Genomic DNA, 25,320 nt, shown 5'->3' with positions numbered 1-25,320 from the left:
GCTATCAAATGCTAGCAAATAAAAAAGACATAAGGGGGGTGGGGGGTGGATTGTGGTTAACATAAGAAAAAAAAAGAGTTAGTCATCTCAATCAGAACACAGGCAGACAAAGAATAAATGTGATTGCAATGCCTTTTGCCTAAATTTCTATCAGGTTAAAACTCTTAATAGTTCTTTATTTGAGCTGGACAAAACTATCTGTGAAATACACTGATGATATCAGAAAACACTGATCAATTGTGAAGCTTCAGCAGCATAAGTAACTTTTAGATCATGTATTTTGCTTAAGTGTGAGCTGCTATTTGGGCCTTTCTGGGTACTTCAGGATTTCCTGGAACCTAAACAGTCAGCTCTGACTGCTACACAACACTGACTAAGCTGAAGGCTCAAAATTCCAGTCAGGCCAGAGAAGAAGATAACCTTTCTTTTGCAAAACAAGAATACCAGATTGTCAATACTGGCTGAACTGTCCTACCATGCCTACTGTATGGGCAGCATGATACAGTGCCTGGTTTGGTGGCTGATAACTCCAACTGCAGCAGAAGTGTTGGAACTAGATGATCTCTGAGGTTTCTTCCAACCCAAGCCATTCTATGGCTCTATTATTTCAATGAACATTAAAACATGTCTTCAAATGAAGAGGTCTTGACCTGTACAGTGTAGTGGGTCAAACACACACTATCTAACCTCGGTACAATATGACACGAATAACTGGACTTACTGTAGAGATGGCCAGAAAGACTTGCACACACCAAGCAAGTGGTGCTCATTAACTATGGCTGAGTGACCATTCAAAAGGTCATGGTGAGGAATGAGTCATTCGACAACAGTATTGACTTGGCCATCTCCATCCACTCTCTCTTCCAAGCTGGAGAAGCTGCTTTTGTGAACGCAGTTTGCAATGCATGTTCCCAGGAGTCATCAGGTGACTCATCACAGGAGGGTCAGAAATCTGCCATGGTGGCAGTGGGCAGCTGCTGTGACAAATGGGTCCCATATGAATGGACCTGGCGGGATAGATATAGGTTCCAGCAGTACTCAGACACCTTATTTAAACCTCTAGTGTTTTGTTGTTGCTGCTGTTCCTTTGCCTGAATTATGAAACATTCCCAAATGAAGGAATTTACCCTGATTAACTATAAGGCGTTCACAAATCTACCTAGTAGAACATTTCACTACTAGTTACCTGTTGGGAATTCTACTCCTCTTGGTGTTAATTTTCTTCCTGAGAGATCTGCACTCAAAGTCTACAGGAATGTAAAGGTAATTGCTGAGGAAAAGCTGAGCACCCCGCCTGCTATCTAACTTAAATGAAACTAGATGTGCTGGTGTGCCTATGTCTTCTTTAGAGACAGGAGTTCAGCAAGAAGGAACAGCTGACCAAGCAGGAGAAGGAGACACTTCTGGGAGTCCCAAAGCAATGTTTGCTCTGAAGATTTACAAAAAAAGAGATTAATCCAGACGCATTACAGAGAGCTTCTTCAGGAAACCATCTTCCCAAGTGTCCTACCTGTACAGGATAGGCCTATTCTGCTCCACATCACAGAGCACACAAGTGGCAGCAGGAAGGAAAGCTCTGCATTCAGTGCCTTGTGTGGCAGGATGCCATCGATACAAGTGGCAGCAGTCCTCACAGGTCACCCAGCCACATCACTGCCAGCAGCTCTGCCAGCAGCAGGAGCATTGTGGAGCCTATGCAATGGTGTGAGTGTTCAGAACACCAACAGAGACTGATCTTCAACAGCACAGTGCTGACAAAGCACCTTGAGCTTCCATTTACTTTGGCCTCACTTTTAAGACATGATTAAACCATGTTGTGCCCTAGCAAGATAAGAACACCAGTTGGGCATAAATATGCAAATGAAATGTGGATAATGTTTAAAATGATGCATAAATATAATTCTGAACTATCAGTTAAACCTTCTCATCTACAAAGATCACAGCACAGGACAAACCAGAGAAGGAAGATTAAATGTTTCTGTTTTCCGTCATACTTGAAACTGCTGACTTGGGAATATAAACAACTCAGTTACATAATAAAGAAGAAGAACAACAGCTTCAGTGGAAAACATGATGTTTTAGTCAAGTCCTTCCTTTTTGTAACTACTACTTTGCTCCACATTAGTGTGACTGAACATCAGTTTTCAACAGTAATTACAGCTGCTTTGCATCAGAGGCATCTTCCCTGCCATTGCCCACCCACTGCTGTGCTTCTGTTCCTGAGGAGTGCTGCACACCTGTGCACGTATCAGGAGACATCATCCTGGAACTCGAAATACCAGAAACACGGAACAGTGTGTTACCCAGAATACTTGCTGTCACTTTATTAAATGAAGGGCACAGGTGCTTCTTTTGCATTCTCTGTAAATAAAGCATTCTGATTTTCTAAGTTTGTGATGGACAACTGAGGAACAAAACCTTTTCTTCAAGACAGATATACTTCTATGGTGTCTGGCCACAGAAAATAAGGCCCATGAGAACAGCATGAACAGAAGAGGGCAAGGTATATAGATCGTTTCAGTAAGTCCTATTGGCTGAAAACCAACAGGCAAAACTAGCCTGTATGCCCCTTCTATGGAACGTCAGCTACAAGAATTACCACTGTGCTGATAACTGTGGCTTCCAGCCATCTTGCAGATGGCACAGAACTGCACAGTCTATTGTTTCAGTTTATCCCAGGATCTACATTTAGACATTCCATCAGTGCAGCTTTGAGGTCAGTTATACTTCAGTAAGAACAAAACAAAGAGTTCGGTACAGCCAGAAGGTTGTTTTAGTATTGATAGCTTTCATAGCCTGACAAAAAAAAAAAAAAATCTCCTTTCTATTCATGGAATGCACAAAAATGCAAGAGGCTTTTCTTGAATGCCATGCCAAAATTACTACAAATATTCCCCTGTTCCAGATTTAAAATTTAAGCCTTCTCTGCTGTTAAAGAACCATACAGTATGTACTACATACCAACTAATATCAAGGCTTTTGCCATTTTGAATAGCAAGAAAAGATCTCTGGATGCTCATGATATGACTAACAATGTCTGCTTTTATTGTTCACTGCTTGCCGTGTTTTGAGAATGCCACTTTAATCCAATGAGGCTACCCACCAGGGTTAATCATGGGCTGCCTGTGCTGGTCAAGCTACAGATCTGCCCACAGGTTTTCCTAGGAAGGTCCAACCCCCAGTGGCTAGAAATCCTGAACCACCAGCATTACTGGAACATAAGAGAAAACAACTACCTAAAGCCAAGGAAGCTCACACTACTCAGATGAAATGGACAAAACCAAAGGGGCTGTAAATGAAGATTCCTATGCCCCTTGTCCTTGAAGGACCACTCTTAGGGCACCTTCTGAGTCCAACAACCTGCAATTGCTGCCAGGATAAACCCTCTAGAAGCTTTTCTTTTAGGAACCATGGTGTTTTCTTTCTCACAACTCTTGGGCCCAGTTGTTTGTCTGCTAGTGGCTCTCACAGTCCATGCCATGCCACTAGTTGTATCTCTATCTTTGCACTCCACCATTTCCCCCACTGCCCAACTGCACAAATGCAGTTTTTCTCCCATATTCTTCAATACAGTCTCCCCAAACCAAAAGTAAGAGCTCCTCTCCTCCTTCTCAGACACCGACTTCTAAGGAAAGACAGACAGCACATATCACATACAGCAAAAAGCCAAACCGACAAGCCAGATGTCAAAAAGCCATTCCCAAGAAAGGTTTTTACAACCATGAGCTGACATGCTAACAGCAGCTTGGTTGAAACTACTTGGAAATGGACACTGAAAAGCATGAAGAGAACATCTAGTGCAGCGTGATGGCAAAAAAGTGTCTGGGCACAGAAAGGAGCTGCTGGAAAAGGTGCTGCCTTGATTTACCCTCTGTGTATACATTTGCACATACAACATGTATAAAGGCAAAGGAAGATGATACTGCAAACACCCTGTAGTACTGAGACAGGTCCTACAGGATGAGCTGGCAGGGATTTATTTTTTTTTGCGATCACAAACCTCATCAAGCATCAACAGCATAAATGCAGAAAAATGGCAAGGAGTATTTTCCCCAACACAGGCAAACGTGCTATTAGAGCGTTCATTACAGAACCACGTCAGCACTGGTGTTTTAAATCAAGATAATGAGTTTAAAAATAAATTTAGGTTTAAATAAAATTAACAGGATTGGGATTGGTAGAAGGCTGGCATTAAATCTGGATCTCAGTGAACAACAGGAGATGCAAGAGCACTTTGCAAGCTCAACAAGTCTGACTTCCGAGTCGGTACTTTGCAGATTCCTTGCATTGATGATTACAGCTCACTAGGGACAAAATGTTGCTGAGAACAGCGGTGTTTAAAAGAAGAAGGCAATGTCAGGACTGACAGCAATATATGGGAAGACTAATATACATAGTAACATGTATGTTTATATTTCCCATTTAAAAGCATAGAGGAACCAAGGAAAGCTATGAACCCCAGGGTTACATGACAAACAGGATAGCTGCAGTATTCACTAGAGAAGCAGTAACTCCAGAATCACAGAATCACCATGGTTGGAAAAGACCCCCCATCCAGTCCAACTGTCCATGTGCCACCAATACTTCACGATGAACCCATGTCCCTCAGTACCACATCCACACACTTTCTGGGCATCCCCAGGGTCAGTGACTCCCTCACCTCCCTGGGCAGCACCTTCCAGCACCTGACCACTCTCCTGAAGTATAAATTGTTCCTAATGTCCAACCTGAATGTCCCCTGGTGCAATTTGAGGCACTCAAGATGCATTTCTCTGGTGCCAAAGAGCTTCTCATATCAGATGTCAAAGTATTTAATATTAATGACCCGAACCTCCTGGGAAAAACACCACTTCCAATACTGACAGCACAAAAGAAGGCCAGTTCTGTTTTACTCCTGTATAACTGTGAATCCAGGGGCTCCTACATTACTGTATCAGTTCAGCAGTCTGAGCTCAAAACCTGCATCAATTACTTTACAATCACACAGATTCCATCAGTTTCAAGACTGTAAATACGTGGTTCTGAATCCCAGGAGCATTATATTGTCACAAAGACCTACAGCTGTTAAGGGGTACAAGTGGTTAAGCCTATGGCATCACCGCATCAAACAAAGGCAGCAGCAAAAAGCCTGCACAAGGAGCACATCCCTTAGTGAGAAATGAATGGGCCCAAAGAGTATGAGGGCTCATGCCAGCAGCTGCTGCTCAGGAAGAGCTGCATTAACTCCATTCTTACTTACCTCTGTAGGCAGAGATCATTAATCCAATTCTTCAGTGGCTGCTGGACTCCGTGTGCCCAGTAATAATTAAACACCTCAGAGATGGACACGGTATGGCAAGCTCCATGCAAAGAGCTGTCCCAGTGGAACATTACTCTTCACCAGCTGTATTTCGCTGAGCTATCACAATAAACATGCGGCTCCCCAGCACAGCTCTCTGATGAGGCAGAGCATGGCTCACCTAGAAGCTTTCAGACTATCCTTCATTACTCACCATGCACTTTGCTGGTTCTGAATGGTGACTTCCTACAAAAAGTGTGATTCAGCTGAACCAGGAATAGCTGAGAGACCTCCTGGGTTGAGTGAGAAGCCCCTTCTGTTACTACCTTACAAAGAAAAGAGCAGAACCACAAGAGGATTGTTTGGATTCTCTCCTCAGTGAACTGTGTCCAGTTCTAAGGATATGTCAAATTGAAACACTTTTGATGTTAGGAATAGGAGCACTTATCTTCAGCAGGGAAAAGGTTCAGGTTTGATGCTGTGCAGAAGAACTCACACAAAGTCTGCAGCGCTGAACTTGGTACAAGTTGAGACTTGGTGCATTTTGCAGTGCACCTTTTCCTGTGTCCTAACTGCCCCTTGCACTCCTGCCCTCTGGCTTCTTTCCAATGATTCATGACTTGAGTGTGTGTACCAATCTGAGATGAACAGCGTTCTAACTTAACCTCTCCTCTGGGACACCAGACGGTTTAAAGAACTTAATTCAGCTGGGCCTTGCCAGACTTCCAGCATTACCTTGGCTTGCTTCTTGTACCATTGTGCTTCTGTCTGTAACATGAGCACAGCATGAGTTTGGATCAGTGTAACAGCAGGTAAACTGCAAAAGATGATGAGATTCATATTCACATCAAGACTATCAAGATCAGCATCAAAATTAAAGCCCAGACCACAGGTGGTCTCCAACATAGGACCAATTCTGGTGCCCCTGTGATCAAGTATAGCTGGAGCTCTCACTTGTGACTTGCGCGGGATTTGCACTGTTAACTTTGTCTGCTGTAGTTTAAAACAAATATGGGGAATTAAGATAAAATATTTTTCATTAGATGTTGGACTTTGGAAGGAGGCCTTGGTTCTCACTTTATTCCTGGAGCTCCCAGAAGATAAGCAACATTTCTTTACTGCAACGTTTCTTTCCAGAGCTGCTATCTCTGAAGTTTCACATAACCGAAATGTATAGCGGTTTTCTTTCTTTCTTTCTTCCATTTGAGGAAACAACTGTACATCAAGCCAACTATCTGACAGATAACACATTCTGCATGTAATGCACCCAGTGTTTTTAATCCCAGTGCACTATGGATCAGAGGCCAAGGGTAACTGTCAGGCTTGCAGCAGGATGATGAGCAATGCGGGGATCTATGTCAGCAAAATGATCCATGGATCAATACCTTATTTTCCATCTTCATGACAACTGGTCTCAGAGCCCCTGAGAACCAGGAGTGTGAGAGCCTTCCCACCTCTGTGAGTAACCCTGTAACTATTCTTAGTTTATTCAGGGAGAAACAAAAGCATTACTCTAAGTAGGCTGCCTGAAGCATGTGCTGACTTGGCGTTTAGCTGTGTCATCCACATTTTAAGCCACAACAATGCAAACACAGGAGAGGTTTGGATAATGTTCAGCAGCAGCAGGGAGTACTGCCAAATCAATTAGTGCTCCATAATAATTAATTGGGACAGCTCAGAGAGGGAAGCGGGTCTTATTTATAGAACACTTGGGTAATAATCCAATGTGAATTACCACACTGAATCCACTAGATTAACCAAATACAACATGTATTTTATAAGTCATGCCATGAATGTGCCTAAATCATCATACAAACTTAAGAATGGGTTCACAGGGCTACTGATTTTTTGGCATTGCACAATGCTCACCCATTCTCAAAAGTATGGTCTATGCAATGGCCTACGCAACCCCTCTTTCCAGCACATGTGAAGCACAGGAAGAGGCATCCAGGAGCTTCAGCCTGAAATTTTCAATCAAGAATTTGGATCAGGGATTCATCATAAGAGGGCTTGTGGTTAATGGAAGATTTTATGCTAATAGAAAATCCTGCTTCCTGTTTACCTGCAAAGGGTTGCCCCACAGACATCTTGAAGCTCGTGCAAGATTTACTGGGTGAGGTTTTCCAGTAACAGCATTGTGCAATCCACGCTGGGAAATTAAGGGAGTTTCTCACAAGGGAATGCTTCAGGGGACACAAGGAGGGAAGTGACAAGAGCGGGTACAGCAGAGAGATCGGCAGCTGGGCAAGATTGCTAGGACGTGAACAAATGCAGCTCCAAAGCAACCAGAGAAAAAGGAAAACAACTTCGTACTCCTCAAACGGAGATTTTGCTGCAGAGGATTATCTCCATCCTGCACCAGAAAGCAGTGACAGGTCTGAGGAAACTGCCCGGACACAGACTCATACTTGGCCCACAGCGAAGCTGACATGCTCTAAACTCACCTCTAATTTACAGCACAGGGCCCAGCGGTGTGCACACACCCTTAGCAGCTGCGTGTGGGATCTCCTAATCCCTCAGAAATGCAGCCCATTCTTATTCCCTACCCTGGAGGTCCTTACCCCCAGATTGGATTTACATCATCCCAACACAAGTGAGGGTAATATTCTTGCATAGTCTGACTTAGCCATGCTTGATATGCATACTGCACACTGTGTACTGCAGGTGGGGTCTCATGAGTGCAAAGCAGAGGGACAGAATCACCTCCAACGAAGTGCTGGGCACACTTCGCGTGCTGCAGCCCAGGATACAGAAGGTGAATAAAGGCCAAGTGCAGTAGTCCACCCTTCAGCTCTCATTCTTAAAGCCCCCCAGAGCTGTTCCTCTCTCTCTGAGACAGCTGTGGCTTTACTTTGGGGCTGATGAGTTTTGTGGTGATAGTTTTATAACTTATATGTTGCCATCATATGATGAAATGCAGAGCTTCTCACAGCCACCGAGAAATGACAGAAAAGTTGTGCCTTCTCTGTGACTCCTAACACAACCCATTCATGCCTTTGTCATTAGGCTTGTGGGGTCTCCCCTAGGTGCAGGCCGAGGCACATATCCCTTGGAGAGGATAACGTTTAAAGTAAAGATTCTTGAGGATCACAACATGATGATACAAAGGTGCCAAAAGCAGATTGAATCAGAAATATCAGGTTCGTGGCTGTCATATGTTGCTGCATGGTTCTGCAGCTTAAGCACTAACACAAATGGAAACACATTAAGCAGAACTCAGAGCCCAAGTCACTGCCAAGCCCTACTGTTCAGCCACAAAACCTCTTGCCATCCTAGGTCAGCCACTAGGTATTAGGTATGTACCCAGAGGTGTTTGACTAGAGCTTTGGAAACTTCAAAAGCTTGAGATTATATGCAAAGACCAGAATATGTTGTGATTTCTGCAATTAATTACTGCAGAGTTGTTGGTTACTTAACTTCTGTATGCAAAGCCAGATTTCTAAATCTTAGGTTTCCTTAGGGGAGAAAATTACAATGGCAACATCTCCAAATTCATAGAGCTTTACTGGTCAGAAGGACAAAAAGCAATCCGAGTCTGAACTCAGGTCTGTTAAAAGCAATCATCACAAGTTGCCCATAGTTAGTACTAACTTACCCTTTGTTATGAGCTGGATTCAAAGCCCAAGTCTGCCTCAAGGAAAGTAAATGTGGGCATTTCATCCTGTTCACCATCAACCCTAAAGTAACCCACATCTGCACTGAAGCAGAAATTCCTGCCCAAACAAGTCCTAAAACTGGAAGAGCAACTGTGGGTGCTTGGAACATATGTCAGTCCCGAGCAGTGAATGGGCAGTCCAGCCAGCGCCTGTGATGCATACAGCACAGTCTGCTACTACTAGTTGTTCTGCTTATGATTAAAAGCAAAATGCAATGCAATAAGGACAACTGATGGAGCGAGGAGAGAACTGAACCGCTTAAGCTGCCATGTGTACAGCTTGCCCAACTTCCAGACACCCACAGTCCAGCCTGAATCATGGCACTCTATTCTGAAATGGAAGAAAAACTGACAACATACAAAAGTGGAAACTCCATTACATGTGAAGAGGCACAAAGCGTGGACTGTAATGTGAGCAGCAGGTGTCAACTCACCACGTTCTATCAGAAAGCATTCAGCACAGCAGCACAAGAAACCACACGGGTGAGAGCAAGAGAAATTTGCAACCTGGGGGCAGGATGGACACAATTTCCCTTCTGGGAAGTGCCGTAAGTTTTGCACAAGGGAGCAGACACGAGCTGTGGCAGCAGGGGGAGCCCGGCCACAGCGCTCTGCTCAGCATGTCAGCTGCGCTGCGTTCTTCTTGATGCTAACTTAGCACATGAACAGCTTTGTTTTTCTGAATGATCCTTGCTCCCCAGAAGCACTGCAGTCACTACAGAATATCTTGCCATCCACCAGGTGCAAGGCCTTTTTCTTGGGTTTCATATATATTGTTATGAGTTATAGAGCACCAAGACTGAAGGTTACTCATTAAGGCATGACAAGCCATGGAAATTTAACATACTGGGGAGAAACAGCTGGAGGTTGGCCAAAGGTCACCATGATGAAGAGGAAGATGAAATAAAGGGAAGGATGTAGGTGGTCTACAATCACCATAGGCCCCTATCACACATGCTTGGAGGGTCATTGGCATATATTAGTGAGCTCTTGGAAAAGAATGAATACGTATGCCAATGTAGTACACAAATATATGTTCAAATGCAGAACCTGAACTCCAGGAGTACACTCTTGATCTGTCAAGTTGCCTGGTACATATTGTAAATATGAAGGAATTCCAGCTTTCTAACACAACAGTGGAGTTAGGAAGTTTTCTTCCTGGCTTTTTCTGATAATAGGAGCACAGTGCCTCTTGCATTCTCATCCACGCTGCATTCCTCATCCCTTCCTGAGCTTCACAGCACAAACTGTGACACAGCACTTAATGCAAAAAGTGCTTCAGCTGAGGCCTAACCCAGCCCTTACTTCTGACACCAGCTGCTCTCTGCGAGCAGGCTGCATTGCTGACAAGGAGGCACAGGGGAGAGGTGGGAAGGAAGGAAACAGCTTTGGAGCAGATCGGCACAAGTCACAAGTGCTCTGCCAGAATTCCACTTGCTCAAACGTTCAACTTCAGGTGAAGTGCGTCAAACTTGAAGTTCAGCACTGGGTAATAATCCTCTAAAGTGCAACGTAAATCAGAACACAGCGTGTAAAAACATGCAAGGTTATGCAACAGCACTCCAGAACACACTTCCTCCATATCTCTGATGATTCAGTTGTTTGGTGGGTCTCTATGGCCTTCCTAAATACTCTGTATATTCCTTAATCTCCAAACATTTCTCTGCAGAAGGAGTATGGCTGTGTGTGGCAGGAATAAGTCATAAAGGAACAAAAGCACTTCTTTAGGTATCCTGAGGGAGCCAAGGGCTCCAAGTCAAACTGTGTAGCCACATCGGAGGGAACAACTATGCAGCCAATGTTCAGCACCACTTTCATCGCACCATTTTTCTTGTCGCTGTCCCTTTTTCTTGCACAGGTAATTAAAAGTTCAAACAAATATCTGGTTTTACCATATGTACCAAAGTGGAAAGGCATTATCTGCTTATCTTCTCAACTGGATATTTAAAAGAAAAGCCTAACATAAACACTAATATAGGATCACATATGGATTCCATAATACACTATGCAGGGTCACTATGCTGCTCCTTGGAGCAACACTAACTCTCATTTACCCATCCAATATTTACCACTGTGCCAGTACTGAAATTGATACATTTTGTTGGGACCAATCATTTCACCACCAGCTAAAAACCATTATATTGGGTCATGAGGCCACTCCTCCATCCTTGTACCTTAACCAGAATGTGAATCCAGAGCTGGCTGTAAAGCTCCTAAAGTTCTGATATCCTGTACTAAAAGACCTCCTGACAATGAGAACAGAGCAAGGAGGAGGGCTGCAAAGGATAAAGATAACAATTCCATGCACGCACAGTCAGCTGAGACCCTCAAACTTGGCCTCCACCTCCTGCAGACTGTTTCCCTCTTGCAGCCAGGCTGCAACTGTCTTGTTTTTGACTGTAAAATCCAAGCAGTTTAAGGAGTAATTGTAAAAATGGTAATTCGAACCTCACCTTATTCTACAGTTGTCTTCAAAGTGGAGGAAAGAGGGTTTTCAGACGCAGCTCTTTTATGAGTGCTTCCTGTTAGTTTAAAGTCTTGGCACCAAGTTAGTTCATATCCATATGGGTGGGTGCAGAAAGCTGTACACAGTGCCGTCTGTATGAGTCAAGACTTACTAGCTCAGATAGTTTGATGATACTGTGGTTGTGAAGATGTGAAGATTCTCTGATGAATAAGAGCCACATGCCTCCAGCTCAGAGATCCAGAAAATTGAGCTCAGGGTAGTCTGTACAACCCTGAGAAGCACAATCAAGACAAATCAAGAAGCACAATCAGTTTATCAAGTTTGGATAAACTGGCATATCAAAGTCAGCGCATGCACAGTGTGTCCTGTAAGGTCCTATCTCTAAATAATTCGTTTAAAACACTGCTCTCAGAAGAACTAACTGAGGCTCAGAAAGTCAAAGGAGGAGCCCAACATCTCTTCTCAAGTGAAGAAAAGACACTGGTAGATATTGGAGCTTCTCACCTGGGGCAATTACCTAGATGTAAAACAAGACAAGTGCTGCATTTTGAAAACCCTTTAGAATCCCTACTGTGTTTTAGGACAGGAGACTTCACATAAATGAAGATGCTTTACTAGTGTCAGCTGTGGGGAAATGGCTAAAAACAAGCAGCAGGCAAAACATGTTTGGTATAAATCCATGTTTGGCCATGCAGAGAGAAGAAGAGGAAGAAGTTCTAAAAACCAAGCACTATAAGACCATGGTCTGCTGCTGAAACATGCAGTTTAGGAAACACCTGCTGTTACAGTCTTATCTCCAGAGACAACAAGTAGATTCAGTCTCCCCTGCTGCTCAGAACGTGGCAGGCTATTTCACATTCACACCATTTGGGGCAGGTTCACTCCAAGTTCTTTGTTGGCTGGAGAACCTGCAGGGACAGAATTGTTCTAGAGTGGCAGCTCTGTGTCATTGCTCTCACACTTACGGGAGATTTCAAATGCCCCAGACACAGACTCAGGGTACCATACTGCTGTGACAAGTGAGTCTGGGAAATTCTGAACGATTATTTCCATTCATTAATACTGAGTGAGCCAACCAAGTGTCCCCCTGGGTCTGTTGTTTGAGAACAGGGAAGGCCTCATGGAGACCTTGCAGAGGAATCCAAATACATCAGAGCACTGGGCAACCAGCTGATAAGCAGGCAGAAAGGTGTGTGCTGTGCGGAGAAGCTAAGGGCACTTGGGTTGTCCAGTCTGGATGTAAGGACACCAATAGGTGACCTTAGTGCTTCCTGCCACTTCAAGAGCAGGGAAGTGCTGTCTCTGCTCCTAGGAACAGCCAGCAGGCCACACAGGAACAGCAGAGAGTTCTTTGGGCTTGGTGCCCCATGCATGTCAGTGTTCAAGAGCCATTTGGCTACTGCCTTCAATAACATGCTTAAACTATTGGTTATCCCTGAAGTGGTCAGGCAGCCGGACTTGACTAACTTTGACAGTCCCTTCCAACTGAACAATTCTGTTCTATTCTAGCTTGCTGTTTATAAGGGCATTCCCAACATCTTTTCTTCCTCTGTAGTTACCAAGGAGACAGAGCTATTCAAAGAGAGCAAATTCATTCAGTTCATGTTTGCAAGCATAAACTGAAAATCCCAAAGGAGCAAAGTACCAGCACCACCGTTTGCTTTCTTTCTTGGGGTTGACTTCTGCCTCTGGGGAAGGCAGACAGCAATAAACCAGACAACAAAGCAGTACAAGGTACACAACCCAGCACACGGAAACACACTGTTCTGTCTGTGTTAAGCAGATGCATGCAAATTTCACATTCTTCCCATAGATTATTACAGTTTTGAAGTTTTCAGGTCCAGGGCTTTGTTCACTAAGAGCATGGCAAAAAGAACACCCCGAGCATCAGCTTAAATTCACAATGTGCACATTGTACAATGTGTAAGTTGTACAACAAGCCCTAAACATTTAGACATAATTTTAAAATAATGTTATACGTCCATATCAAAGACTGAGAGTGACTAATAGCGTGATCTGAAAAGGTTCACTTATCTCCAGGGCTGAATTCTTGCTTCAGTGGGGTTTCGTAGTACCCTGCTCACAAGAATACAGCCTTGTGTTCTGTTCCCCTTATTTGGGGGCAAAAAAGATCCCTATTGATACAGAAGTAAAAGTCCTATTTCTTCTCTCTTGAAAGCTTCATTTATGAGAATGACTGGAATAGGGTGAACACTGTTCTCAGTGAGCAAAGGTTATTCTACTTCCATGATTAAAGGTTTATTTCAGGAAAACAGACTGAAACAGAGAATCTTTGTTGCCTATGGAAAACTTTTCCACAAATATTACCTATGAAAACCTGCAAAAATCAGATCAAGAGATCACCTTTGTTTGTTTTTGTTTTTGTTTTTTTTCCTTTTTAGCTGCGCTGTGTGTGTGCATGGATAATAAGAAGTGGATTTACTCCAAAGAGCCCAGCAGTCCCAGCTCATCAGCCCTGTTCTCTGCCCCCACTCCATGGTTGCTCACAGCACAGTACTGGCAAAGGCCTCCGCCCTGCGCTGCTCCCTGTCCCCAGGCAGGAGGTGTTACCTGAGGATTCCGGTGTCCTGAGGACTTGTTTTCAAGCACAAGTTATTCTGAAGGGTGAGATGGTATCTGAGGTGCCAGGTGTACACAGCAATCATTCACGCTGATACAGAATGTTCAGCAGTTATTCACATTGTGACACAGCTAATGCCATAGTTCTTGAGGTGTAACTAATTTCTACACTGTTCATAAATACAAGCTGAGAATGAACTGAGCATAGAAATACAGCCTGTTATCTGAACTCCCCGAGTTAACAATGTGGAGAAAGATTGCTCTTAAAGCAGCATAGGTGTGTCAAAATGGAAACAAAAATATGAGAGAGAAAAAAAACAGAGTATGGTAATCTCATGCCCTATGCAGCACAGATTCTGTATATTTTTGAGTGGGACCTTACAATAAACCCAGTTCCAGTCCCAGAAACCCAGAACTAATGTGACTCAGTGGCACAGACCTGTATGCTGCTAATTGCGGCAGAGATCCACAAGTGTGATTTCAGATAAATGAGTTAAATCCTCTTCAGGAAAATTGTCTTCTACTTTGACGTCTCATTCTTCTGGCAAGGCACGTAAACACTGAAGATTTTAGCATGCTAGATGGAGATGCTGGAGGTATTGCTGAGGCAACAAGAGCTTGACAAGGACAAGACAAGCTTTGGAACGCAATTCACACAAGCTGCAGATGGTTACTCAAAGTGCCTTTCAGAATTTGCTAAAAGTCAGACCACTGTGCTACAGTGAACAACATGATTCCCCACAGCTTTCTGACAGTCCAATTCACTATTGCCTTTCAGCTTCCACATTATTGCCCATCCTCACTTCTACCCAATGCCTGCTGCAATGACACTACATGCAGCATCGGTATGTTTTCAGGTTGCAAGTGCCTGGTTCCTTCTGGCTGTGGGTGGTCCTGGCTTGTGTCACAGCTTTCAGGAGCACGGTCATAATTTCCAGGGCACTTGGCACCATTCATTCAAATGGAAGCAGCGCTGAATGGCTACAGAGAGACCTTGATGAAAATTGTTTTGTCAATCAAGCTCATTGCATGCAAGCCTAGAGAGAGAAGCTGCTGTACTAATGGAAAGATGAAAGAAATCTATTCAGGAGATCATTTTTGAGTTCTTATGAAGACTACCTTTTTATTGGAAGGCCTGAGAGACAAAGTGGAGCTCAGTCCAGTGACAACACATCAGAGAGCACCTAGTACCTGGTGGCTGGCTAAAAGACCACCAAAGACAACAAGCCTACTAAAAAAGTCAGCAGTAATAAGGACTTTGCGGGCAACAATGCTTTGCACATCAGGAAGGTACAAAAGTCAAGGCAAAATAAAGCATTTTGCTAAAGCATATTTCCAAAGCAGAAAATAGGGTGCTACTGCTCGTATGCAGCTCTAAACGATTAGTACTGGGAGAATTTTCTCATAGCTTAACATGGGACTGAGGTAACTTCAAGAACTTCCAGGCACTGCTTCACTGATTCAAAAGAGAAGGGCACATAGAAAAGGAAATCAGAAGCAAAACTTGAAATAGAGTGTCATTCTTGTTTTTAATGCATTTTGATAACTGAAAGACAAGAAATGCATGGATGTAAGCCTTATATTTCATCTAGAAGCCCTTTCACATAAAATCCACTGTTTTAGCAAACAAAATGAGCTTTAGGCTGGTCAGATATTTAAGTAAAACTCAATGTAAACTGATTTTCCCTGGCTTGCCCTTACATAAAAATAAATAGATCTTGCTCATACAAGTACCACCTGTGTGTGGCTGAAACATACAGCAGATATTGCCCAAGTAGAGTTGATAGTAAAAGCTCATGAGAGAGTTTTCATGCTTGTGTCTTCCCTTTTGCCATGAATAGAAAATGACAGCACTGTTAGCCACTTCACAGTTGAGAAAATGCTAACTGTGAAATCAAGTATTTGTTTCTTGGTACAGACAATAGTTTGGCAGGACAGAGCTCAGTTGTTTTAGAGGTCCCAGTGATACTTTTTTAATGCCTTTCTCCTACATGTCTTTGTTTTAGCAAAACTTGGACAGCTGAAGACTTAGCGTGTGCTTTGGCTAATTGTAATGGTAGCAAAAGTTGAGTGTGGTTTCCTTCTATGTGCTTCAAACCTAAAAGAGCCGAGAATATCTTATGCACTAAGGTACATAGCTAAACGAGGAAGTTAGTGTAAGAAATGGGAAGAGAAAAGCCATCAGGAAGGCCCAATGACCTTCCAAGTCCCGCTGTAAATCAAAATGGATTGACCACGGCACCTGTTTGCACAGCCTCCAAAAACAGAGGAGAGATTATCTGCATCACAAAGCAAGATGTACTCCAGTCTGACGCTCCACAAGAAAAGCTAATCTTCATTAATTAGTTGCCATAGAAACTCTCAGCCTTGGGAAAGCTATGAATGGTACATCAAGATCAAATACAAATTACTTGGAGCAAATGCCCTCATCATGATTTGGATGAACAAACAGAAAGGCAAAAGTTTTCCTCTTTCATGAAGAACAAATGTCACAAAGGTTCAAAATGGGGGGAAAAAAAAAAAAAGAAAAAAAAAAGAAAAAAAAAAGAAAAAAAATTAATTAGGAAAAAAAAATACATTGCAAATCACAGTTATTACAATTCCTTCAAGCTTTCTGCCAAAGGCCTGTGAGTTGGACACCTGAATGAAGAGCAACATAAACAGCAAACTAGCAGTAGCAAGAATGAAAGCCCAGAAAGCAGGTGTGAAGGCTCGTGCTCTTACCGCCTGCTGCATGGGAGAGGCCAGCTGTGACAGCAGAACACCAGCGATCTTAGCACAGTCCTACATTATTTCACCACACAAATGAGAACTTCTGGGAGTCATTATTCATGCTGCCTTTGGCTTCTGTTTCTCCTTTCAAAACTGTCTGTACAGCCTATACTTTTCCAGGAGTTCAAACCTGTCTCCTAGAGTAAAAACAAAACCACAAGCCTGCTTTCCCCCAGCACTGAGACGCGCCTGTCTCATCGGCACAGCAGGGCTGAACAAAACACTGACAGTGTCCTGCTGAACCTGCCGAGCCGGCAGAATGCGATGGGCAGAGCTGAGCAGGATGAAAACAGCTGAGGAAGCAGATCTGCTTTTGTTTCGTGCAGGGCAGATTTGCCTATGTTCTGTTGTTTGGGAGAAGGAACGAAGAGAATACAGAAAGGCACACGATTTTTAGGCTTCCAGCTGTACACTGTGCAGCCACTTACACTGCACTTGGATTATGCTCAGAAACCACACAACCAGCTGTGGAGTACATCATGAGCATAGCTGCACACCTCTGTGGTAGCACTCCTCTGCTCTCACACTTCAGCACCACATCTCTGGGTAGATTACAACAGTGTATACATACATCATTATATGTATACATAGCATGCACATATATCATAGAATCACAGAATGGCCTGGGTTGAAAAGGCCCACAGTGCTCATCCAGTCCCAACCCCCTGCTGTGTGCAGGGTCACAACCAGCAGCCCAGGCTGCCCAGAGCCACATCCAGCCTGGCCTTGAATGCCTGCAAGGATGGGGCATCCACAGCCTTCTTGGGCAACCTGTTCCAATGCATCACCACCCTCTGAAATGGTGTACATATAGCAGTGTAAAACAGCTATCTTTGAGATGAATTTTGGAGGTAATTTTACAGATGACCTCCCTTTTTGTTCAGGAAGAGCAAGATATTACACTGGGGTAACTAAATGTCCTATTCCAGATCAGAAAAACATTTCATGAGTGACGGGTGATCAAATAGCTCGATTCTCCCAAAGATGGCCAAAAGCAGCATAAGATATCTGTCTCAAGACAGTCTCTGAAAGCTGAGATGAGCCTTTACCAGGGTCTGTCACATTAAGTTTCAGTCATCAGGGCCTTATGACCTGTTTAACTGAAATTTAGAATAAACAGAAATGTATCTGTGTTGACAGAGAGGTATTATGTGCTGTGTATGAAGGTGCATGAACCTGCATAGAAAGAGAGTTTTAAAGTTGCCTTCATGCCTTACTATGATCACCTGCCAGCATACATTACAGACACTGTATGATAAAAAATACTGTCATTCACAGAAATATGGTATCTGACATCAGCTCGAGCACTGCAGTAACCACATGTACTCTAGAATAATTTTGTGCATGATGAAAGAGCAGTGTGAAAGTAAACTCTCCTATCTACCTACTCATGATTGCTTCTACCCATTGGTGATTGCAAATGCATTTGGAATCTCACTGTTTGAAAGCTCCCTGTGTGCTGAATGTCAGCATTAGATCTAGCTACTGAGTGAGCATCCACCAGTGTCCAGGCCCAGTGTCAGCAGAAGACAGAGGGGTTGCATTTAGTGGAGAGTGACTTTCAAAACATCTGATCTCTCTTACAGCTGGTTCAAACTATCCCATCGCTTCCCACAACTTCTTACCTTTTCTGGTCTTTCCTTTCATGCATCTCAATTCCCATTAAAATAACAAGGAAGTATATCTCTTATACCATTTAATGACATGTTTGCCATTAATATTTTAGTCACTAAATACTGGAACATATAAATTAGAATGTGAGATGAACAATAATTTACTCCTTATATAAAGCGTGTAATTTTATCTCTGTTAATAAAGACACAGTATAAGCTGGAAGATATTTTTCCCTTCCCAGAACTGCAGAGATGCCCTTTCTTAACCCAATCTCACTTTGCTTATCTTGCTTAGCTTACAGTGTATGAATTTTTTGTTGCTTTTTAAAAACTCCTGCTCCTTTACACAGCTGGTTATTTGCTTCTCAAGTTATTACAGCCACCCTCTTTTAAAAACACATGGAATACAAAGGGTGTGATGCTCACCTGCTGTCAACAGATCCATTGAAGTTGTATTTAACACTGAATAGGTGATGTCTGTCCAAAATACTAAGCTCAGCCAGTAGAGAGAGTCAGCCTCTGCAAACAAGGCTTACCCAAAGCCCTGCATGACCACATTACTGCTTTGTTGTCTTCTATTTTTAATTAGTAACAGAAGTAAAAATGCGTATGGGACTGTAGGGAAGAGGAAAAACATTTGTCTTGCTTTCTTTCAGGAAGGTCATATATATATCTGATGAGGTAGAATTTTACTTGATCGGGAATGCTGTCATCAGTTTGTCAGAGTAGGTATGCTGGGCACTGAATCAGTGGCAATCCTGCCATGGGTGACTTCCAGGAGCAACAGCTTGCTCATTAGTTTCCACCTACTTAGCATCATTTTAGAAGATTGGATCACGGGAGGGGAGTTGAGGTGCAGAAGTATTACAGTCAGGAGTCATCCTCTGCCAGAACAAGCATTATGTGAATTCCTACCTGTCAGTTTGGCAAGAGCCACCCACTGAAGACCACAGCAGTATTTCACCTTTATTTTTGTGTGATATGAAAGATGCCACTTCAGCTGAGACGCATTTCAGCAAGGTGTGTAAAACACCTTTACACACTCCAGCCCCTCATCACTGAAGTGCCATAGACAGTCCTATACCAGGAGTGCTTCTGTGTTGCAAGAAAGTCTTAATCATTTTAATCTTCTTCTTGCATATTGCATTAAACCACAAATATTTTGTCATTGACAATTAAGCTCAGGCAAACTCGTCTTGACTCCTGGGAATTTGAATCTGGCAATAATTCTTGTGGGTTCAAAAGTTGAACCTAAGGCTATGTATAGGTGCTGGTAATTTTTAACTGTGGTGTGGTTTGATCACAGAGATTTTCATTCTTCATTTGTCTGTTGCATACCAGGTGAAACTCTTTTCTTGAGGAACACTGGTTAAGTGCTACAAGATCACAATCATATTAATTGAAATCCTCCTTATCTAGGTAGTTAAACGCTCATCTGCATGACCTCAATAATGTTACTGAAAGTTTCTCAGCACCAAGAGCTACACTTGCTGTGCAAGATTCCATCTCTGAAAAGGAAGCTGATTCCTAAGCAGCTTTGCTGCTTTGCGGCACAGCCAACAAAGGGATGATTCTGGTGATATGACAATCTGCTGACGGGCTACCAAGGATCACTCTGCAGGAAACCCTGATCTCAGTACAACATGAGCTCTGATTAAACAAAAACTCATTAAGACCTTCAGGAACTTCCCCCCATTTCTCACTGTAAGTGCACCATTCCTCATCCTTGGATGTCACCCTTTCATATGCATTCTCCTAATTTGCCATGTTTTCTTTTCTAAAACATAAATCACTGCTTTTATCAGAACTGCTTTAGCCTACAAACAATTAATGTTATTAATATCGGATACTGGAATGATATTTATCACACATGTCAATGATTTGAACACAGAATTTGCTTACACCTCTGTGACTTATCAGTCACTCTTGTACTGAAGACCACAGTGACTGTTGCAGCAGAATTTCAGATGATGTATGCGTTTCTATCATCCCTGCTAATCCATATACATACAGGCAGGTCAATCAGGAATTGCCTGGCTGCCATTAATTTCAGTTCCCATTACTGTCAAAGATTCATTAACTCTTCAGAGACTCTGTCTTCTAATTATGCAGATACTATGTATATTAAGCAGTTCTACCTTTCCCTTTATATCTCATTAAGATTCTTCCTGGCAAAATGCATTCCCCTCCTTCACTGAGAATAGTGAGAATTCATTTACCACTTTCCTTCCTTAGTGTATCTTCACTGACAAAATGGCTATGAATGATCCACACCCCATTTCATTTTTCAATTGATAGTGTTTTCAGGCTAATTCTTTAAGTTGATCTGTGAAGTCACTCTTAGCTTAATCTTAGCTAAGATTTGATTCTGATACAGGAAAGTATAGGCTGCATACTCTCAAAAATAAGTATTCATTAAGTATGATATTCTACATGTACGTATAACACACAGGTTCTTACAACCATCTGTGCAATCACTCAGATTTGTTGTTTTGCTCATTAAATGAGACATCAGCAGCCCCCTTTGTAAGTTTGTAATGAAGAGATACGTATACTGGTATTACCTGTAGAGTTACTCAAGCACTGTGAGTTGCCACAGATGTTCCTACAAGATCTAAGCTGACACTGTAGGATCGTCATTTCAGCTCCAGCTCCATAGTGGCTTGGTTTAATTTATACTACAAGAAGTTCATTAGCTAAACACTGACTTCTTCAGCCTGTTGTACAAGAACGCAGTTCTCACCCAATGCTGAGATGGAGTTTTTGATGGTTCTTTATAGTTTCAATTGCTGTTTAGATAGTGCACAGAAAACTCCACCATACAGGTTCACATTAATATCTAGAAGACTAAAACCCAAGGTTGCACACACTTATGAGATGCCAAATGCTAATACATCATTTGGATATCTACACCATATCTGCTTGCTTAACAGTTGAGCATGCTCTAAGATCACAGTAATGATCACCACACCATCTAGATTAGATGATGAACAACTGATAAACACAAAACACACCTCTAAGACAGCTGCATGTAAGAATCGTTCCTTAGTTTTAGATATGGAAAAATCCAGAGTCATTTTTTCAGCTTCATTTTGTACTGTCAAGACACGGCCTCATTTGACAGCTGTCTTACAGCTGCCTACAGCTGAACCAGCACTTCTGTGGATGACAAGGTACACTTTCATCAAGACAGTATTCTTACTTCTCCAAGGGAACATTCATTCAACAGGGTCTCTGCCTCTATGGAGGCACTGGCAGAGAAAAAGAGCACAATAGCCAGGCATTTTTCTAATGTCCAGGTATAGGACTGATGGTCATAAAAAAAAAGAACTAAAACTCAAAGTTGAGGCAGAAAACTAACATTTAAAGATAATTTAAATTATGAAATTTAAATGAAATAGATGTGAGACCTAAAATTACTACAGATATAATGTTTTACTTCTTAATATATCACATATATATTGTCCACATACATTGTGGATAAATTCACAGTCTCACAGTATCACAGTCTCGTGCGGGTTGGAAGGGACCTTAGAGATCATCGAGTCCAGCCCCCGGGATTTGAGCCCCTGTGTAGCAGAGCCACTTGCGCCACAGGGGGGATTCGAACCTGGGCCCTCTGGTGTTGCAACGCGGCATTCCTACCACTGCGCCACCAGGGCACACTAAAAATTCTTTAGACTAAAATTCTTTAGTCTAACTCACATAAATCTGACCTTCACATATTCTTCAAAGAGGGAACCAGCAAAGTTAGGTTTGCATCCAAAGTCTAAGCTGGATAGACTGCAAAAACTAGCCAAGAAGAAGGCACACAGATGTGTGAGCAGAATTAAAGTTGTGGTCAGTGAGACAGAGAAATGTTTGAACACTGAATCTGACATGGATTTGGGATGTTCTGCAGTTGTGCAAGACTGCTTCCTGAAGATCGTTATGTGCTGCGTTCAGATATTCCAGTTCTAACTAAACAAGTTGTTTTAAAAGCAAACCTACTTCTGTACAGGTGGAACAGAGTTAGGTAATAGTGCAGACATATGCACAAGAGCTGCAATCTCAGACCATGTTTACACTTCTCTAATAAATGATCTTCTAACTTGAGTATTGCTGCAACAGAACCTTGTTATCTTTTCCAAATAGGCCAGCAAAAGCTTTTATTGCAATAACGAGGCTTCAAGGAATGAACAACAACAAGGTGCTCTTTCGTCCCCTCCAATACAGCCCTCCACAGTCCGATCAGGCACACTCACACACCATAGGTCTCCACTAGCACCACCCTATTCACCCACAGGCCTGCCCTAAACACAGCACTGAGAAAACAGCATGTTGCCACAGCCTTGCCACTGTCTCTCTGCAGAGCAGAAATGCCAGAGCAGTGCTCTGACAGCTCTTAGGAGAGCAGCAGGGCTCCCGACAGCCCTGCCTGCTCCTGTTGAGGTAGCAATCACTGCTCAGGCAGACTCGGGCCCTTCCAAGTGGCCAAGAATTGTTTAGCTGGTATTAGTGGCCTGGAGCTTTGCTCTGCAGAGAACAATAGGCGTACTATTTTAGAGGCATTAAAGGTATTAGTGGCAGATCTGCATCCGTGCCTTGTTTACAGCTGTACCGGTGGTATTAAATGAGAATTGAAAAGAACTGCAACAGACTGCTTGTTTTGAAATGCTCCCTGCCATCAGTGAAAGCAGGATGATTATCGTGGCCATCATAAACACAGCAGTACTAATCAGCATCTTCTGGTTTTGCAGCTGAGGAAAACAATAACGTACTTCTTCAGACTTTGCTACTGCACCTCACAAAAACTGACTAAATGAGGATCATATCTGAGAGAGTTCAGAGTTTCCATTTAATAAGAAGTAACATCTTGCTGTTTCCTATGAAAATTTCATGTTTTCACACCAAGCCAAAAGTACCGATATACAGAATATTTTAATGAAAAGACTATTTAAATTAGCAGGGGAAAAAAAAACAAAACCCCAAAACCAGCTGCTGAAGCCAATGCAGATCTGTGTCTGTATATCAGCCTCAATATCTTTTTCCAATTCTCTTGGCAAAACCAAAAATAAACATATTAAACCCTTAAGTGGATTCTTATGGGAGATACAAATCTTGATTGGCCAAGATAGACCAGGGTGTCAGTGCCAGCACAGCTCCAGAAGATCAGATGTGTGTGTGCAACTTTATGTCTGCTCTGAGTAGGCACTAAGGGAGCAGCGATGCTGTCACAGCATGACCTGGTAAAATCTCACCCCTATGAACCTATTGCAGGCCTGACAGAAACACAAGCACTGCCCGCTTTTAATGCTGTGCAGGTGCCTGTGTGTTTAAGGACATGGATACAACAGTTCAATTAACCTGGGATGGTGAACTTGGGGCAGAGCAGGATGGCCTCTAGTTCTGTTTGCACAGCTTCCCATCCTCCTGCTTCTCCTACCAGCAGCAGCACCTGATGCAGCCCAGAGGAGGACCGGTGTCACCACAGTGACCCTTCCCATTTATCCCAATGCTGGGGTCAGGCTGTTTGGCCTAAGCTATTTTTTCCTTCCAATCAGGAGAAGGTGGTGCCTCTCAATTTCCTGGCCATGGATATAGGAATCTTAGGAGATAAAATTATACTAAGGAATATGGCAAAGACCTCAAAATTGCATTTCAAGCTATTTGGGGGCATTTTAACAGGTTACAAGAATGTGAGAGTACAGTGTGGTGCACAGGCCAAGTAAAACAGCAACACACAGGCTGTGTCTCAGTCAGCTTCACTTACAGGCTCTCTACTCCAGAAAAACTTCACAGAGAAAGAAGAAAAAGACAAAGGAGAAGAAACTGCAATTAAAATAGACATTTGACTTCCATTCTGGAGAAAGTCTTCCAGACTTAGCTGGCACATTTAAGTCAAGGAACACAAAATGAAACCTGTACAAATATAGTGACCTGTGTCAGTCTCAAACTGAAATCAACAGAGGCAATACAAGGCTGTTACTAAAAGACGGTCTTCAGAATAAGTCCAGCGACCAACATAACAAAGATGACAGTTACCACTCTGCTTAGTCAGCCCTGTTTTTTAAAGCTCTCTAGTGGTCTCATCTGTATGCAAATAAATGAATGAATGAATAAAAACAACAAAGTCTCTTTCAAGTACTAAAGAACTCAGAAATACCCGCTCTCTCACCTACAAGTTATTTACATACACTTCAGCAGCATGTTTTATGCTAAAGTTTTCCAAAGCCGTGGGTTTGTTGTGTGATAAAACAGCACTACCAGTACAACGAGTCAATCGCTACAGCCCAGTAATGGAGAAAAACTTTCCCATTGTATTTTTTCTGTCCCTCATTTCCACCTTTCAAAGAATGCAGCACTTGGAGTATGGAAGTCATTGAGGGAAAGCTAAGGGGATATTTTCAATGCAAGAGCTATTTTCAATGCATTTTCAAGATCAGCTCCTCACAGTCCCCCTACTGAAGAATGCAAAAAATATGGCCTGCATTTGGTTTAGAAGAGTCACTGGCTTTTTTTTCTGAACGAGGTACAATTAGCAGGTGCTGACTGTAGCTTTTCTCACCAAAGGGTGATTGGTTTCCACACAGAAACTCTGTGCTGAGGCTTCCTGCTGACTTTGCAGTAGTGGCTGCAGTCCTGCAGCGTGCTTTACGAAGAATCCGTTTAGCATGAAAGTCTGTGACAACGTAATGGTAAGTGGGAAATTCAGCTGATTGTAATTACTCTGTTCCTTAAGTATTTTCCTTCTAAGTCAGCATAACGTCTGTTGCGCTTGAGATTCTAATATTGTAGATGGCAGAATAATCCAATATTTGCTAATCCAATTAAACTTTCAGTTCCTTTGATCCACGCTTCTCCAAATCATCTGGGCATGTTGTTCCCGGTGCACACTTCCAGTGAGAGCTGCCACGCGCTCACGGCACTGCTGAGCCATAATGGTGAGCGGGGCGGCAGCCACCACCGTGCCCAC

General features: G+C 42.8%; 1 protein-coding gene across 2 annotated transcripts in view; it reads right to left on the bottom strand.

Moving 5' to 3' along the window:
• Positions 1-25,320, bottom strand: part of ARHGEF4 (Rho guanine nucleotide exchange factor 4) — a 168,555-nt gene that overhangs the window by 109,106 nt on the left and 34,129 nt on the right. The gene's annotated exons all lie outside the window — the stretch shown is intronic.

This window comes from Coturnix japonica, chromosome 12, assembly GCF_054131305.1.
Source record: "Coturnix japonica strain WE chromosome 12, WE-NBRP24, whole genome shotgun sequence".
In the NCBI taxonomy this organism is placed as follows: Eukaryota; Metazoa; Chordata; class Aves; order Galliformes; family Phasianidae; genus Coturnix; species Coturnix japonica.
The sequence above is the reverse complement of the archived record's forward strand: the minus strand, read 5'-3'. Positions and strand labels throughout refer to the sequence as shown.